General features: G+C 45.2%; 1 protein-coding gene across 6 annotated transcripts in view; it reads left to right on the top strand.

Moving 5' to 3' along the window:
* Positions 1–2,527: 2,527 nt before the first annotated feature.
* TSC1 (TSC complex subunit 1) overlaps positions 2,528–18,821 on the top strand; it is a 48,567-nt gene continuing 32,273 nt past the window's right edge. For 3 of the 6 annotated variants that reach the window (XR_003005601.1, XM_024762383.1, XM_024762380.1), the window contains exons 1-2: positions 2,528–2,583; positions 11,645–11,707. The gene's annotated coding sequence lies outside the window, so the exon portion shown is untranslated. Of the gene's footprint in view, positions 2,613–11,644; positions 11,708–18,821 lie in introns of all 6 variants that reach the window. The other 3 variants (XM_024762384.1, XM_024762381.1, XM_024762382.1) reach the window with 3 other exon arrangements.

Here is an 18,821-nt window from a genome sequence, read left to right as displayed (position 1 = left end):
TTGTCCCCAGGAAGGGGAGGGGGAGATGCTGCACAGATGAATGCCTCACACCCATCAAGTGGGTGCCACCTGCCTCCAAGGGCTCACCCCTTCTGTTTTCTGTCACACTCAGACAGGCTGGACATGACGGTTGGAGAAAGCCCGGTCAGGAAGCCGCTGCCACGGGGAGGCTCCAGGGTGGTACGTGGAAGGTAGTGGTCTGATCAACGTCTATTTAGCCAGTGACAAAAATCAACCCCAGGAAAGCAGAAAATAGCAAGGCAGCCCCTGGGGAGTGGACGGAGACAGCGGCAGGGCTGCCTCTGCCTTTCTTCCCAGCTTCTTCTCACAGCCCCTGGGGGTCCATATTGAGAGAACAATTACCATTCTTCTTCCAGACACTGTATAAACAGCAACAGCGTGGCTATGGCCCCCTTGAGGTCCAGGAGCTGATGAGGATCCTGTGTCATTGCTCCCTTCCATGGAGGAGAGCGTTCCAGCAGGATGAGATCACGGAGCCCAGGAAGACTGTGGGTAGGGCAGGGGGGTTCCTGGGCTGGAGCTCTGGAGCAGTGCCCATCCCCCGACTCCATCCCTTAACCTAACTCTCCCAATCACTGGTGGTCTCAGAGTGTGCCTGAGTCCCTGCCATGGTGCTAACGCAAAGGCAGGGATCTGTTCCTGAACCCAGACCGCCCCGCCCCTTCTCCCCCAAACTTTCCATCGCGGGGCCCCGAGCCGACAATGTTGGGTAACTTACACGGAAGTCAGCACCGGGTGGCCTGACTCCAGGCAGCGACTGGATGCTGACTGTGAGTGCGGTTAACAAATTAACAAAACTAGCATTTATCGACATAGGTTCTATGCTGGTTACATCTTAACGTCTCGTTGAATCCACCCCAAATCCCCTTTAGGTGGGCGTGATTATTACCCCTACGCTCTAGATGAGGAAGCTAAGGCTCACCCAGTCAGCCCGATGGCAGAAACCTGCCTTCACGCTCTCGTCTGTTTGAATCACGACCTCTTGGCTTCCCCCAGCTGCCTCCATGGTGTGTTAGGCTGGTGGAATTTCCAGGTCAACGCTCACCTCCCCCAGAAGCCAGTATGATTATAAAGGATGCGCACGGCTCAAGGGTCCCCAGGAGGAGTGTGGGTGCGGGTAGGTGGGTAGAGGCCAAAATACAGCCCGGGCTCTGCTCACGTGGGCTATGCGCCCAGAAGGAGTGCCTTTTTTTTTTTAATTCTCACAAAGGCAACCCACGGGCTAACAGTAGCCGACCCCCCTGGGCCTCTTGGAATTCCGACAGCACCCACCGTGCCAGCCACTCACACAGCAGGCCCCTTAAGCCATATGCCGCCCTGCCTCGTGACCCAACTAGTTCCCATGCCCAAAGTTGTTATTTCCGTAACTCCCCCAGCCCGGTAGGCGCTTGCTTCTTCTTTAGTTCTTTTCTTCCCAAACGCCTCTCCCGCTCCTATTTCATGAAACCTACCTTTCTTTTAAAACCCGGCGGGATGCTCACTCTTTCAGAAAGCCTTTCAGACACCACGGCTGAACTGCGGCCTCTCTCAGGCTGCTTTGTATCAGTCACAGCGTCTACCATACCCTGCCTCTGATGAGGGCCATCAGCCTTCAAGCATTCACCCGGCGCGGGTCGCTGTGCTAAACACTCTGCACACTTTTTCTCCCTGAATCCTCACTTCACTCCTGTCATTATGCCCATTTCACAGAGGAAGAAACTGAGGCTCAAGGGACTTCAAGACTTGCCCAGGTTTACACTGCTGGGAAGCAGCGGAGCAGGAACTGAACTGAGCGGTTCTGCTTTTAAAGCTGCCTGCTCTGATCAGGGTGGTTTTCCATAGACGTCGCGACCAGGTCTGAAACGCCAGCAATCTGAGGCTGGAAGCCACTGTGGGTCTCCGCAGGCCCAGAGGTGGGCTTCTGTAAATACTCCGCGAAGGAAAGAAGGCTGCCCTGGTGCAGCTTTTCTCTTTCCGCAGATGAGCTGCCACTCCTCCGAGGCTCCACAGCAGACCCTTCGCCCACAGGGGCCCGACGGGCTCTTCGGGAAACATGGACGCAGCTCTGCGGCCGGGCACACGGAGGCCCTGGAAGGGGCACCCGGGTCTGCGAGCGGGGGAGGAACCTCTGGAAGGCGTGAGGCACTCCAACCACACCCAGCCGGGCCAACTTGTTTACGCCTCTTGCCCGGCCCGGCCCGGCCCGCCGCCCCGCCCCTCGCTCTCTCGCGTAGCTCCTCCCGCCGCGCCGGCCCTTCTTTTTGCCTCCTTCGCAGTCACAAGACCTCTCCGCGGCTCCCTTTCGGAATCCTTCCGCCCGTCCCCGCCCCCCTACCTTACAAACTCTCCTTGTTTCTTTCTCGACTGGTTAGCATTATCAGTAATGAGCAGAACTTCCCCTTCCTTCCAAAGGTGCTGCCGACCGCGGTCATCTGTCGTCGGGTTCGACGGGGTGGGGGGGGGTGAGACCCCGCTGGGACTCTTTTTCGTGGCGGAGGCTGCACCGGCCGCGGACATTTCACGACGGGGGGAGGTGCTGTACGTCCAAGATGGCGGCGCCCTGTAGGCTGGAGGAGCTGTGAGGTAAACAGCTGAGGGGGAGGAGACGGTGTGTGAGTATGAGGGTGTCGCCCCCTCCCTTTCATGGGGGCTTCTCAGGGCAGTCCTGGCACCATGGCCTCAGTCTGGGAGGCCCTGTGGGGCTGGGGCAAGGGGCTCTCTTGCCGGAGAAGGGGCTCCGGGAAGGGGGGTTCGGAGAGCTTTCCCCTCCCTCTTATTACGCTCTATCTCCGGCGGGGCCCGGCCAGGCTGGCGGGTCTCTGGGGAGGAGAGGCGGCCCCGGCCGGCACGTCGCCCCTCTTCGGCGACGGAGGGGACGGCTGCACCCCCGCACCGCGGAGCCGAGGGCAGGGGTGAGGTGGGCCTGGTCGCCAGCCCCTCGCTGGGCGGGGTGACAGGTTCCCGCGGGGTGCGGAGAGCGGGGGAGAGACCCTCGGCTTGCGGGGGATGAATGGAGGCTGCCTGTGGGCATCAAGGACCCGCCTGGACTCGGTGTCTCCGCTGAAATTTGCGTGACCGAGCGCGTCGCTCCGGGTGTGCTCGTGGGTATTTAATCGACGGTGAAAGACAGTTGCTTTCGAGTCAGCAGAGATGATTCTTAAGAGACAGCTATTTGCAGAGCCACTCCTAGACGCTCATTCATTCATTTGAGGAACTGGAGGGTGAAGAGCCCGCAGTCAGAGAGCCCTTTGCGAATGAATGCTGTTTCTTTGTGTTTCCTTTTCAAGAGTTTTGCTTCGTGTGCTTTGGATTTGGGGGTGTGGGGGGAGGCTTTGGAGGGGGCGCGGTCCTCTCGACAACAGCAGCTTGTTTATGGGGCACTCGCTGTGCAAGTGCTTTGCGCTCATCCTCTCCTGTAGCCCTCGAGACAAAGGGGAAAGGCAGCCACTCTTAACGCCTCCATTTCTCAGATGAAGAAACTGAGGCCCCGAGAGATGAGGGTCCGTTGCCCAAGGTCACCCCTCTAGGATTATGTGAGCCAGGACTGGAACTGGGGTCTGACTGCCTCCCAGACTGTGCTCCTGTCTCTATTTGTACACCCATGACTCTCTCATTTATCTCTTATTTGATCAAAGCTGGCCCGTCATTCTAAGTAGGTGATTAGAATTAATCAGTTGGCTGAGGTCTGTGCATAAGTGCCTGTGTGTGTGTGTGTGTGTGTGTGTCTTTAATTTTGAGGAGGGACACCCTTGCTTATATACCTTAGCTTTTGTTGGGGGTGGCAGGGTTGTGCCTGTAAACATGTTAGTCTAAATCACGCCGGAAAGTATTTGATGTTTTCATAAAACTAACGCGTTTACTGCAGAAAGAAGTCGTGCTAAAATCCTTGCTGGTTTTTTTTTATAGAAAGCATGGAAATAGCCCTTCATTTTACATAGCGTAAGCTGTAAAAGTACTAAAATAGAATAATACTCTTCTGAGATTCATCGGTTTATAATTTGGGGATCAACTTGGAGTCGTCTGAATTCACACGTGCCGGCAAAGTGGAGCTGTAAATTTCGAGAAGCGTCATGAAACCAACCCTTGTGGGAACCCTTGATTTACAGAGCAACCACCTGTGATTCTTAAGTTGCCCGTTCCTGAGTAAACCTGGAACATGCACGTGTGAAATCTGATGTAGGGTCGAGTGGGGAAGTGCACCTTTAACAGTCACGCATCAGGCCAATGAGGTGCCTCAGAAACCCTGACAGATTCTTTGCTATTTCTCTGGGGAGTCACAGGTTCTCCCTCTAACCACCTGGTGTAAACTTAAGGGGTATTTATAGAGGGTGGCAATGGAAACTATCCTCTTACCAAACTATATATCTTACCCAGACGCTCTTACGTCACGTGCATGGAAGGGCGAACGATGTAAGCTTTCTTTGCTTCACGCATTTCCTGGTGTCATAAAGACTTTGGGATGTTCCTAATTGCCTAGCTAGACAGATTCCTAGGCAGCTACACGCATTCTTACTTGTTTTCATGAAACTGGAGTGTCTCAAATCCTGTGACTCAGTTGTACTCTTCCTCACTGGTTTCTTGAGAGCAAAGATGTCCCATGCTGCTGCTGTCCGGGTGTAATAAGATGCCTTCTGTGCATACCTGTTTTCATTTGTGAGGTGAAACTGAACAGTCTTACTAGGACAAATCAAATACATGCCTGTCTATGGGATGTTTATAGAGTAATGAAATTACCGGAAACGAGAGATCTCTAACAGTAGCGTCCATCAGAACCTTCATGCACAGGTTATCTGGCCCCGTAGTAGGTAGATTTGCATATTTGGTCTTTAAGTGTATTTTGGAAGAAGTCATAGGTGATTCTGATGTGCACCAGGGGTTGCGGACCAGTGGCTAAAGTAGCCACTTTGGCTGTTTTTCTTTTAATTTATAACTTATCGCAGAGGCATTTCTTAAAATAGCTTCTAACCTCTGGTGTATATAGTGGTGGGCAAGTTTGGGACGCTGAATTACAGCTGACTTGATCTTACAGATCTGTCTTCTTTCAGAGTTTGTTAAGGTACAGGTATGGTTCTTTTCCAGGTTCTAGGGCCATGGTAGACTAAAGTTAACTTTTTCTGGAATTAACTGGATATTCTTGGCTGCCGATGAGCCAAATACAGCAATACATCAACCATTTCAAGCTTTTCTAAAAGTCAGATAGCTTTCGACTTCTAACAAGCCACTAAGTTCCCTGAGCTTCAGTTTATTCACTTGTGACATAAGAGAGTTGGATTGTAAATGAGTATTTCAAAGTCTAAATTTCTGCGATTTCAAGTCCTTCTGGGACTTCAGTTAAAGATTCTACATTGATTGAATCAAAGTGTTAATGGCTTTATAATAACTGAGCAAATGGATGACCTTTAGTGCGACCTGTTTTTATCCTTTCCTTTATATCACATTTTTAGGAAGGTATTCCTTAAAAGTTCCTCATATTATAAATCTCTCTTCGAGAGATTAGTTTTATTTGTATTAGTTTTGTTTGTCATTTAAGTAGCTGCAAGCATGAAAGAAGAGTATACTCGATAGCATTTAAATCTCGAGCTTTTTGCTTTAAAAATACATATATATTTATAATTAGCATATACTCAGAAACTGAATTTCCCCCCCCCCCAGTGTTTAGTTTGCATGAAATACTGATTTTTCCTATTGGTCTGAAAAAGGTTTTAGACCAATTAAATTGGTTTAAAATTACCATCAGCAATTTTAGATTATCCTTTTTCTGATTTACTTATTAAGCGTGTAGTTCCTAGACATTAGTAATTTAATGTCTAGTGTCTATTATTGGGAGGGGGAGAATTTAAAAAAAATATGTATATGTGAAACATATGTAATCCCAGGACCTTGCTAATTTCTTCTTGTCCATTCTCTTGTGCAGTACTAACTTTTGTTCTATACAGGGAAGTAGCAAAAGGTTATAGAACACTTTTTAAGGTTGAATGGATTCAGATTGTCATCTAGTGAGTAAAGTGCCCTAAAAACCTAGCTTTGATACAGAGCAAGACATGGTAGTTACTGGCCTAGAATTCACAGGTCACTTTCTAAAGTAAAGATAATGGCAATAGAAGCCAAGAAGTGTTTGAGTATCACCTTTGGTCGGTGACAGAGGACACAATGGGCCGTGGTAAGAAAAAACAGATGTGGTGACCGTAATGTCTGCAGTTGTTAAGACCTGTGCTGCTCTGAGTAGTTCCACAGAGCACACGAGTACAGCAACAAACATGAAGTGTATCCGTTTTAAGCTACAGAATGACTGTATCAATGTTTCAAGTATAAGTTATTAAATGTAGACTTCTAAGGCTTATGTACCCATTTTGTTTAGTAGTAATATTGTTATAATAAAGTTTATATTTATGGGCACAGTGCCAAACAATGTGCTATGTTTTTTACATGCGTGATCCTGTTAGCTCTTCCCGCAGCCTTAAGGGGCGGGAGAGAGAGAGGAGCACGCTGAGGCTTAAGGTCACTTATTTGGTGGCTGAGCTGGGATTTGAGCCCTGTTGGTTGACTCCAGAACACACACATTTAATCTTGCGCTGTGATAAATTGTCTGAACTGCTGATCTCATAAACTAACTCAAAGGTCAATTGTTCTTAAGTTTTGGGGGGGCCTCCGTTACCCTCTGAGGATTTGTGGGAAGCTGTGGACCAAATATCGTTTTCTGTCCCATCAGCACCAAGAACAAAATTCATACAGATATGAAATTCTGGATATGGCTTCAGGAACTTTACAGACCCAGCCTGAAGCCCAGCTGATCATTCTAGATAGACTACTGCTCTTAAAAATGGACTTGGGCTTTAAAAAAGAAACAAAACAGTAGACAGGAAAGGCCCACGTCTTTTAAAGATGGACTATGTACTGTTTGTATTATAAATCATTTTCTTAAACTTTTATATTGAAAGGTTCTTTACACTTCACTGGGAGATCAACCTTAGGTGCCACATTAAAAAAAAATTGTAAGTGGAGAACTCAAGTGTGTAACTTGCTAAATGCTTGTCAAGCTTGGCATTTGGTCTGTGTTTACCTTTAGCACCTGGCAGAATTCCATTGGGCTTTTTTCCCCAAGGTTTATGCACTGTTTTTTTCCTTTAGAACCTCAAAAGTGTATATAAAATATATATAAAATATATATTTTTAATATTTCTTGCCTTCATCCTTCCTAGACTAGTGGTTCTCAACCTCTTGTGGGCATCAGAATGGCCAGGAAGACCCCACTCCCAGATTCAGAGGTCTCTGACCACCAAGGCTCAAGGCCCAAGAATTTTCATTTCTAGCAAATCCCCAGGTGATGCTGATGTTGCTGGTGTGAGGGCCACATTTGAGAACCGCATGTGTTAGTCCTAGACTATCAAACCCTGTGCCTTTATTCCCTAGGATATTTCTGTTTTAGTCTTGTGAACTTGAAACCTAAAGAAATCTTAACAGTTTTCCTCAGATTTCTTTTTTTTTTTCGGTACGTGGGCCTCTCACTGTTGTGGCCTCTCCTGTTGCGGAGCACAGGCTCTGGACGTACAGGCTCAGCGGCCGTGGCTCACGGGCCCAGCCGCTCCGCGGCACGTGAGATCTTCCCAGACCGGGGCACAAACCCGCGTCCCCTGCATCGGCAGGCAGACTCTCAACCACTGCGCCACCAGGATAGCCCCTCTCAGATTTCTTTTAAGGGAAGCTCTGTTTTTGAAACATACATGATATTTGGTTTATTTTCTTGGTAAGTAATTTTGTTCATGCTAATAGAAAGTTAAAACATAAGAAACATTATTTATAGAAGAGCTACACCTTACCAAAATCAAGCTCTGTCCCTGCAGGCAAGTTACTAGAGGATTTACCTCTGAAATAGGGTAGGTTTCCGCTTCAGCAAATTGTCCTTCCAGGTCCCTCATGGCAAAAGTTCTGAGTGGAGAATCTGGAGCTCCCCTGCCCCTGTTTATACAACCTTGGGAGAGACCACAACTGCTGAGACCATGTAAATCACACGTGACTACACATTTTGGCAGGTTTTGCTACCAGCTGTTTTACTTTCACACACTGAGTGGTATTTCCTACCCCTTTCTTTCCTTCTGTGCATTGGTAGGAAGAGTGAATTGGAGCTTGTACCTTACCTTTTTTGGATGCATTTGTGCTGAAGGCAACTTTATTCACTTGATAGAATATTACTCTAAGAAATCACCTGAGCGTTGCTGAGCCAAACATAATTGTGTAGTAGTGTATTATTAATTTTTATAAATTTATTTATTTTTGGCTGCGTTGGGTCTTCGTTACTGTGCGTGGGCTTTCTCTAGTTGCTGTGAGCGGGGCTACTCTTCGTTGTGGTGCATGGGCTTCTCATTGTGGTGGCTTCTATTGTTGCAGAGCACGGGCTCTAGGTGTGTAGGCTTCAGTAGTTGTGGCACATCGGCTCAGCAGTTGTGGCACACGGGCTTAGTTGCTCCACGGCATGTGGGATCTTCCCAGACCAGGACTCGGACCCATGTCCCCTGCGTTGGAAGGCGGATTCTTAACCACTGTGCCACCAGGGAAGCCCAGTAGTGTGTTATTGACATATTATTATTATCTGTATTATCTGTGTAATGTTTCTGTTCTACTTATACTGTACTTGATAATGAAATAGTCTATCTATGCCTGAACCTGTATCTGAATTGTCTTTGAACTTTTTTAGATAAAAACCTCAGTACAGAAAACAAGTTACAGTGAAGAGACATCTGCTTTCGTTTATACCTGTAGTTGTGTTTTTACATCATAGAAAAGTTGCACAAAATTATCTAGGCGATGTGATATGCAGTTACATATTTTATGTGATTTGGGGTTCTGAGGAGTCCTAGGGGATAGGAGGCCACACACAGCACTGATTTTCCAAAAGTCTGAATATTCAGCTGATATTTTCAGATAAAATACTTTGTGAAGGCATTTAGGTACCTGCCAGTAGTATTTCATAAAGGTATATTACAGCTCTCAGGTCTCTCATGCCTCGTAATGCATCTTGCCTAGGGCAGAGAGGTGTGAAAAAATGTGTACAAGTCCTGCTAATGACATCTCTACATGGCTGTTGAGCTGGAGTTTGTGTGTACCCCACATATACACACCATTGCTCTGTAAACACCTACAGAATGAAATGAAGGTGAAATGTGAAAACAAGTTGACCTATATTCCTTCTGCTTAATCTCAAAACACTAAAGCACAGAGCTGTCATCTTCCCCAAACCTACCCTTTATTTCTATTCAGAAGGACTCGTAGAAGTGCAATTACAGTGTTGCTTTCTGATGAGAATACAACTTTTGGGTCCAAGAGGAAGAGTCCAGATCTGAGGGCATGTTTCTTTTTTAATTTGGCTTTTGAAGATAAGAACGTGGATTGGCCCTGACAGGTGTTTCCATCCATACCCCTCAAGGGTACACGTTTTTGAAGAGGGTCTTCTCCGCTCCTCACTTCTGATCAGGAAGTTCACAGGTCGCATGATTTTTACCTAGTAGTACCTCCACAGGGCAGGATTTAAATATAAATGAGTAAGTAAACACTTAAAAATATAAATAATGCCAGGTAGCCCCTGACTGGCCAACATTTATCACCATAACCATTTTTTAGCATAGCAATAAAGAAGGTAAGAAGTCTTAATGTCGAGCATTGGACAAAAAACATTCTGATTTCCTATGCCAGTTCCTTTACATAGGACAGTGATCCTGGCTAGGCAGGCTATAAGATCTCATCTTGTATACATCCTAATTTTACCCTTGCCTTAGATGTTCCTTTTCAGGTAAAAGATCCAACTGGGATTAATTGCAAGAGGAAGTCTACATGACTCAGTGGAGTAACAGCTGAAGCTAAGATTCTAAAGATTAGAGGCTCCAGTGTTTTAATTCTAGCTCTTTTGGTTGCGTGACTGTGGCTGGGCAAGCACCCGCTGTGTGAATGGTTTCGTTGGCCTTTTTGGAAAGCCAGCCCGCCTTCCAGCTCTGCACACACACTTGCAGTATGCCACTGAGGACCACAGTTAACGGCGTTAGTGCCTAGAATGTGTTCTACAGGGAAGTATAATTACCGCGTCATCTGGAGCAAGAGATTTTAATTGTTAGAGAGCTGCTCAAACCGCTAGTTCAACTTTGACCAGGGCCGTATGTGGAACATCTCGTTTCCCAGCTCTTCCGTGTTCAGTGTAATTAGGCATGTATAGTGTATGAGGTTCAGCTTTTCATATCTGTGTTCAACCCTGGAATGGCTACCAAAGAAGCTGATGAAATCTTTGTTGACTTGAACAGGGTATATTTGCCCCTTGTGTGCCAGATGCTGCAATAGGCCCTGGGTCCCTGTCCCCATGGAGCTTACAATCTAGTGATCAGGCTGTACCTAAACGTAGTTTGAAGGGCCCACATTTTAAAAGCAAAGTGGAATGTATTTACATATACTCATATTTAACAAGGATATTTAATATGAGGTAATTTAGGTAGAAAGCAGGGCAAAAAGGGAAAGAAAATAGGGAGAAGTGATAGCTGTTCTCAAATATTTTATGCTTGTCATGTAGAAGGATTAGATTAAGGTTGTGTGGTTTCAAAGGCAGAATTCAACTTTGTACATTTATTTAAGAAATATTTTAACTCCTCTAATCATTCAGTGAACAAGTCCCAGGCACTGTGGCAGCTGCAAGAGGCACAGTACTGGAGAGACCCCTGTCTCTCCCTGGCTGGAACTGCTGTTCTGGTGAGGGGGACATATTCAGTGACTAATTACACTTGCTTAGTCGGTTGTGGTCCGTGACCCCAAGAAATACAGGCTGCTGAGAGTATGTGATGGGGCCTGACCTGGTCTGGTCCTGAGTGGAGGGAAGTGAAAGCTTCTCTGATGAAGCGCATGTTTAAGCTGAGGTTTTCCAGGGTGAAGACTGAGCTTGGGAGGGGGCAGAGGTAGAGTCTCTCGGGCACAGGGACAACATGTACCTGGTCCTGAAGTGGGGACATGTGTGGCTTGGCTGAGAGACTGTGCGGCTAGTGGGGCAGGGCCGTGGGGAGGGAGAGGGCGTGGTGGGTTTGAAGTGATGCGGACCCACCAAGCGCTTCGTGTCTGGCGCTGCTCTTCCTCTCGGGCTCCTCGGGTGGTTTCTCTGTGCCACGTACCGTGCCGAGGGCTATGGGTGTTCCTCTCCTGGATTAGTGAGGCAGCCTTAGGAGGTAGATGCCACCGTTCTTCTCACTGTACAGTGACGTAATTTGAGGTTGGACATTAGAGACATAAGATAAATCACCCAAAGTTACACAGCTACTCAGTGGCAGAGCTTGGATTTCAACTCGGAGCTCTAATTCTGGAGCCCATCCTGCCCATGCATTTCCTGCCCATTCGTTTATAGCTCTAATAAAGACAGTTAACAAAAGGCAGAGTTTACAAGTTCAGCACAATATAAAGAATTTTCCAGCAACCAACTGTTCAGAAATGTAGACGGGGAGAGGCATGTGCACCCAGTGATTATAAGTGTTCATTCCAGCGGAAACCAGATGGCCACCTGTCAGGGATGTGCAGTAGGAAAGAGGTGGAAGCCAGTGAATCCTGAACTTCCTCTGATTGCTTCTGAGATCTCACTTCATCGTGAGATTGATATTGACAGATGCGTGTTTCTTCTCTTCAGTGACCATGAAAGACACCAGGTTGACAGCACTGGAAACTGAAGTACCAGTTGTCCCCAGAACAGGTAAGGGGCAAACTCAATCCAGTGGTTGGGGGAAGGTGGAAGAGAATCATTTATCCTGTCTGTGGTTGTACTGGGGCAAAGATATTTCTTTGCATTCAGGATTAACTTTGATGGTTTTAGCTACTTGCCAGGAACTAGACCTTCTGTGTCGTGAAGTAATTAGTCAAATTACCGGTAATTTCTTAACTGCTTATTCAGTGCCAGGCATGGTGTTAAGTGCATTCTTTGGTTATTTATTTTGTTCTTCACAGCCACACTTTTGGTGTATCTCCGTTTTACAGATGAGGAGTTGGGCTCTGAAATGTTACGTAATTTTCCTAAGGTTGTATAGTTAGTACCTGGTGTACCTGCGACTCAAATCAGTTCAATCTAGCAGCAGAATTTGGTTCTAACGCCTAGATAAAATTGAAGCCTGTGTGTGTGAGCAAGTCATTTAACTAGCACAGAGGTTCTCAACCCTGGCTGTGCCTTAACAATCCGCACAGGCCTGTAAAACAAGCCAGAGGTCCTGTCTGGACCCCACCCCTTAACCTGCTCAGGATCGTGTGGGCTCTCCAGGTGATTCTAATGTACGTCCTGGGCTGAGGACCCCTGAGCTAAGGAATTAGCATTTACATTGTAACGTGGCTTTATTTATTAATTGTCTTAATTAGTTATTTGGGGATGAGTTGCATTCTATCGTGGTTTCTGGGAATTGGAGGATTCTCAGAGCCCTGGAATGTATCCTTCCTAAATATTGAGGCTTTGGCATTTCTGTGGATGCTAGTGTAGTCTGAGTGACCTGACTGATCCCTGAGCTCTAATTTTGAGTTTACTGGCAGGAGTGTGCAGTGCAACAGCTTTCCGTGTCTGCAGGAAGGGTGTAGGGGAGATAGGGAAGTGTTTGGTCTGCTGTCTTTATACACAGATGGCTAATGGGATTCATTTAATGCCTCGCTGGTTGCTATTTGCTGTGTTCTGTCACTGTCTTCCTCACCTTACCTCCTAGGAATTGTGAAATAAGGTGGAGATTTTTGCCTTAAAGATTGGTGTCTGTTCACAAACAGGGACTTAATACAGATTGTAGACTGTCTAACAAGAAGGTGGAAGTATTGTTCCCTCACGAGTAGGGGAAGCTTTCTAAGTTTAACTTTTTACTTTAAAATATTTTATGTGTACTTCACCCTGTCCTTTGTCGGAAATCCACTGCATATGAATTTGAACCCAATGTCAGATGGTCATGATCAAATCATTGAGACCCAAGCTGAACATCACACATCACAAATCTCAGATTTTTTTTTTTAATTTTTATTCATTTATTTATTTATTTTTTGGCTGCATTAGCTCTTCGTTGCTGCGCACAGGCTCTCTCTAGTTGCGGCAAGCGGAGGCTTCTTCATTGCGGCGTGCAGGCTTCTCACTGCGGTGGCCTCTCGTTGCAGAGCATGGGCTCTAGGCGCATGGGCTTCAGTAGTTGTGGCGCAGGGGCTTAGTTGCTCCACGGCATGTGGGATCGTCCTGGACCAGGGATTGAACCCATGTCCCCTGCATTGGCAGGCGGATTCTTAACCACTGCACCACCAGGGAAGTCCCACAAATCTCAGATTTTATTAAACATTTTTCAGTATTGCATTTGTATTCCGTTTTAGTAGTCAGATTGTTAAAATTTGAAATTTTAGCAAATTGGTCAGCTGTGTCAGCCGCTAGATTGCTCCTGGGTTAACACGTGTTTGATACCGGAGGGACATTTGTCTTCAGCTGCCACGTTTAGTCCCATCACTAACCTTTTTAGACAAAGCAGAATGTAATTCGGGAGAGTTTCTGGTAAATTGTTTTCTGGAAGGAACCTGTACCTGGGATTCATAGCTTGGGCAAGCCTCAAGGATCCTTCATCTTCAGCTACTAAAAATTGTTGACAATCTATACCAATCTTTTTTTTGGCAGTGCACGGGACTCTCACTGTTGTGGCCTCTCCTGTTGCGGAGCACAGGCTCCGGACGCGCAGGCTCAGCGGCCATGGCTCACGGACCCAGCCGCTCTGCGGCATGTGGGATCTTCCCGGACCGGGCCACGAACCCATGTCCCCTGCATCGGCAGGCGGACACTTAACCGCTGCGCCACCAGGGAAGCCCTATACCAATCATTTTGAAAAGCTTTTTGATTAAATTTTTAGCCTCCATATACACACAACTACAAGAAATTGTCTTCTTAAAACAGTTTTGTAAAGTCTGTTTTGAAATTTTATTAGTAGGTACAGAATGTGTTTGAGTATTTCATTTTTTCTTAACATTGTTTTCTTCATACTCTATATATTCTTTTGTTTTGTTTTTTTTTTTTTTGCGGTACGCGGGCCTCTCCCGTTGCGGAGCACAGGCTCCGGACGTGCAGGCTCAGCGGCCATGGCTCACGGGCCCAGCTGCTCCACGGCATGTGGGACCTTCCCGGACCGGGGCACGAACCCGTGTCCCCTGCATCGGCAGGCAGACTCTCAACCACTGCGCCACCTGGGAAGCCCCTCTGTATATTCTTTATGTTTGGCTTGAAGATGATTTATCATGGATATTGTTGACTGTGATTTTGGGTTTTTTTCATGTCATAAAATTGAGGTGACAGGTTGGCATTTTATTTTTAATTCACCCTCACAAGATGTGAGGTATTCCCAAATATGACTTTTTCTTGAAAGACTACAAATCAGGACTACAAATTAGGTGAAGTTCTTAAAGATTATTCTGTTTGTAATAAATGTTATAAAACAATTCTATAAAAGTTAGAATTAAAATATAGTTTAATTTCTGTTATTTAGCCATGTGTTACTAAAATTTTTATAAACATTTGGCTCAAAGAATAATTACTGTTATTTGTAAAGCTATCTAGCGAACCTACCTGCTTAATACTCATAATATTAGTTAATATATTTAACTGTTTGAAAGTTCTTAATTGTTTTTGAACATAAAAATCACATCGTTAACTGAAGCTTTTATTTTTGTAATAATAAATGTATAAATAAGTATTGTAGTGACAGAATTTCAACTTAATAAAACACAAAACTTAGATGTTACATCTAGAATGTTTTTACCTTTATTCAGATATTAATAGTACTTCTGTACGCATGCCTTGTCCGCATTACTGACATCATGTGGATTCGGTATGATGGTAACATTAACATATAGTTGTTGGTCACACATACGCAGTCAGAGATGCCAGAAATGCTGCAGAAGTGGGCGATTGTTCAGCTTTCAGTCCTAAAGACCAAGGCCGCAGCCAGATTTTGGCCAAGTATAGAGACTAAAATCGAACTTTGGTAAATCTCTATTTTCCAACCATAAATCTCAAATCTGGTTACCAGTGTAGAGTTTCAGTTTGGTTTATTCAAAGGTGGTGACTAAGAACCCCGCCGTTGCTTTAGATTGGGTGGTCGGGGAGGCCTCTCAGAGATGGTGTGACATTTTGAGCAGAGACTTGAAACAGCCACACGAGGATCTGGGAGAAGAGCAACAGCAAGTGCAGAGGCCTGAGCAAGAAGCTGTTTTCCTGAGTTTCAGGAGCCTGAGACTAGAGCAGAGAGACGAGGGGGTGGAGTGCTGTGAAACGGGGGCAGAGGGAGTGGGGACTTCACAACTGGCCCAGTCTGGGGGAGCCTTGCAGGCCCCTTGGGAGCTGGCGCTTATTAGCTCTGTGGGAAGCCACTGGATGATTTTAAACAGGGGAGTGAAAGATTCGGATTTCCCTATTTCAGAGTCTTTTGTGGTTGTTTGGTGGCAGATAAGTTGTAGGGCGAGGGTAGTGAGGGAGCCTGCTGCTCCCTTGTCTCCAAGAGGGGATGCTGGGGGCTTGGGCTGGGGTGACAACAAAAGGGATAAGTCAGTGGGTTTGCCAGCGGATTAGATGTGAGGGTACGAGTGGTGGAAGAGCACGGATGTCACCTAGACATTTGCTAGAGACTGACGACCACGCCTTTTACTGAGGTCCAGGAGACTATCAGAGTGACAGGTCTTGGGGTGGGGGCGGGGCGGGCGTTGGAAGTCATGGCTCCCTAATGTAACTAGCATCATCTCGTGGGATCTTCCCGGACCGGGCCACGAACCCGTGTCCCCTGTATCGGCAGGCGGACTCCCAACCACTGCGCCACCAGGGAAGGTCCAAAGATAATATTAAACTAAATGGAATGTTGCTTTGGTGTGTAGGGTACAGAAATGTATTAACTAAATATTGACTTCTGGCTTCTCCTGTCTATTTTCTATACTTGGTTACCTCCAAGATGGAAGAGAGACTTTCATGGCTGAAGTGGATGCTTCATGTGCCTGTGGTGCTACCCTCTCAGGGACTTTCCCCTTATCTTCTCTAGGCTGTAAAGTGTGTTTAACATGTGTGCAACTCACCCATTCCCACCCCATCCAGGTGAAGCTGGTCCCTTCCCTCCTTTGTGTACTCACTAAATCATGTCCATTTCCTGCTCGTGTACATATAGTTGTCATTGCACTTGCTCAGTCTGTCTTCCCTACTTAGCATCCTGCACTCAGTCCCTCAAGAAATATTTGAATAAGTTTAAAAGGGGAGATATTCCAATCATGGAGCTAATTCCAAAAGCTTATGATTGAACTCCCGTGAGGGCTTTTTAGAATGTCAAAAATCCTTGAACTTGAGGCACTTAAATGAAGAATCCCACACAAAGCCCATGATTTATATTTTTTCTGAGGTTTAAAAAATACGGTTAAAAGGTAGAATTTTAGAACTGGAGAGAAGAGCAATAAAAGCTTGTTGCCAAAAATAGATACTAATGTATGTTAGAATAAAACCTTATTTTTGCTTTCTATAAAGCATTTGGAAAGAGTAGGCTCCATAAATCAGACTTTTATACCTAAATTACATTTACAATCTGAAAAACAAGCTAGGTGACCCATGACGGTCAGCCCTGAGTATCGCCAAGGTGACTGGATGGGCGCCATCTTTGTTTAGATTTGAGCTCATGGCACTCTGCTCTGGGCTGCCTGCATTTGGAGGAACAGCTCTGACATTACTGTCTTCTGAATATACAAAAGACAAACGCGGAGTCTCACTAGCCTGAGACTGGGTAAGTAGCAGTTTTATTGGAACAAAACGAAACTTAGGGACAAATTACTTTTAAGCCTGAGAATCATTTGTGATTTACCTGAAGTAAAAATGAATGCGGAGGCTAGCTAGATAAATGTGCTATTCCAGTCATCTTGAAAGTGGTGGCCCAAAGATTTTTACCAGTATTCTTTCTGATAATATGTGAGTACTACTCAGTGAGTGTCTATCTGTGCCGGGTGCTGTGCTAACTGTGTGATACACGTTATGTCATTTAATCCTCTTGGTGAACAATAAACCCTGACAGGTTGGTATTATCTTCACTTGTAAATTTAATTTAATCCATCTCACAATAAGGTGAAATTTTATTGTTTTCAGCTTTGAACTTTTACAATAAAATCTTACCAGTTATGGTCTCACATTTCTGAGTCCTTTGAAATTGACTTCCTTTATGATTTACCTGTAAGATTTATATTTATGTAAATATAAATTTGTATTATATTCCTACATCATACTTTCTACATCAGGATTTTCTATCAAAAATACATTTATACATTTTAATTGATTTTTCTGGCTAATGAATTTCTGATTCACCAAGAGCAAAATCAGTGAATATCACCAGGTTGTAATTAAACCAGAGCATAGATGATAGTAAGTTAATACTCGCCAGTTTCAGGGGTCATTGCTAATTTAAATTTGGCATCCTTGTAGGAGCTTAACTCTTTAGCGGAGTTTTTCCTTAGCGTGGTGTTTCTCAAATGCGGCTGATTTATCACCCATATAAGAATTATTCTGGGGTGCTTATTAAAATGCATATTCCTAAGCCCACAATTCAGTTCTGGAATGGGCCCAGGAAGTTAGATCCGAGGTGGTTTTGATACACACTGAAGCCTGAGAACTGCTACTTTAGCTTACCCAAAGACAAGCAAATAGAAAATAAGAATATATTTTGATGTGACTGCAAGTAATGTATACAATTGTTGGCCTGGGAGCTGAGGCATCTAAGTTCTGCTTTACTATGTGACCTTGGCAAAATTATTTATCCTTTTTGAGTATCCATATTCTCATTTGTAAAATAAGGATAATATCTGCTTACCTCACAGTTGCTGTGAGGATCAAAACCACAAGTTAGTTTAATGTCACATGTATGGGCTCAGTGCTTTGAGTGAAGCAGATTTCGGCTCAAATTTCAGTTCTCCCTGGCTTTGCCTCCTGCTAGCTTTTTGACCGTAAGCAAATGGGGTTGATCTTTGTTCCTCTCCCTGTAAAATGGGGACAAAAGAGCCAGTCATACTGTAGTTACATAAGGAGTGTATTTGATGATGTTTGTGAAAGGTGTGCAGTGCCTGTCTAATAAATGGTAGCTGTCTTTACTTGGTTTTGAAAATATAGCTTTAGGGACCATAGTGGGGAGAAATGAATAATTGTAAATGTGTATAGTGACACTGGAGAATGAGCTGCTTTTTCTCTATAAAGATAAGGTGACTGCTCCACTGCCATAAAGGACTGAGTTTTTGAAGGTGCAGGCTTCCCCCGTTCATGCCTACTTCCCTGTAACTAGCAGCATTTGAGTGTGTGGTAGATGTCTGGGGTGAGGCGCGTACACTAAAAGTAGAGGAACCATCCCTGGTTCAAATGAGGTTTACGCACTTGTGACCTAACTGGCCATACTAACTTCTAGACTCTGATGGGGTTGTCAAGAAGAAGATAGCATGCTTTCAGTTCTTTTTCTGAAAATAGTTCATCTACTCTTTAGATCACTGATTTGAAACATAAACATAGGCTTAGCCAAAACCCAAGATAGACTTAGAGTAGGAATAAAACTTAGATTTAGTCCCATTATTAAGTTGCTGTGATGATTCCAACTGGTATTGGTTTTTTTTTTTTTTAGGTTTCTCTCTGTTGCATTCCCTAGAACTCCTCTTCATAAATTTGTCAAGGACAAAATTATTTACACGCCCTAGCTTCTTTTATCAGCAAAGTTCTGGACAAACTTTTCACTGCTTCGAATATATGCTCAGTTTGTCTGGCAGGTAGTTTTTTGTGGGGAAAAATGGGGCCATTTTGTTACACCATTCCTCTTCTT

This window comes from Neophocaena asiaeorientalis, unplaced genomic scaffold (assembly GCF_003031525.2).
Source record: "Neophocaena asiaeorientalis asiaeorientalis breed wild unplaced genomic scaffold, Neophocaena_asiaeorientalis_V1.1 scaffold78, whole genome shotgun sequence".
Lineage (NCBI taxonomy): Eukaryota > Metazoa > Chordata > Mammalia > Artiodactyla > Phocoenidae > Neophocaena > Neophocaena asiaeorientalis.
This window is presented reverse-complemented; position numbering and strand designations above follow the sequence as displayed.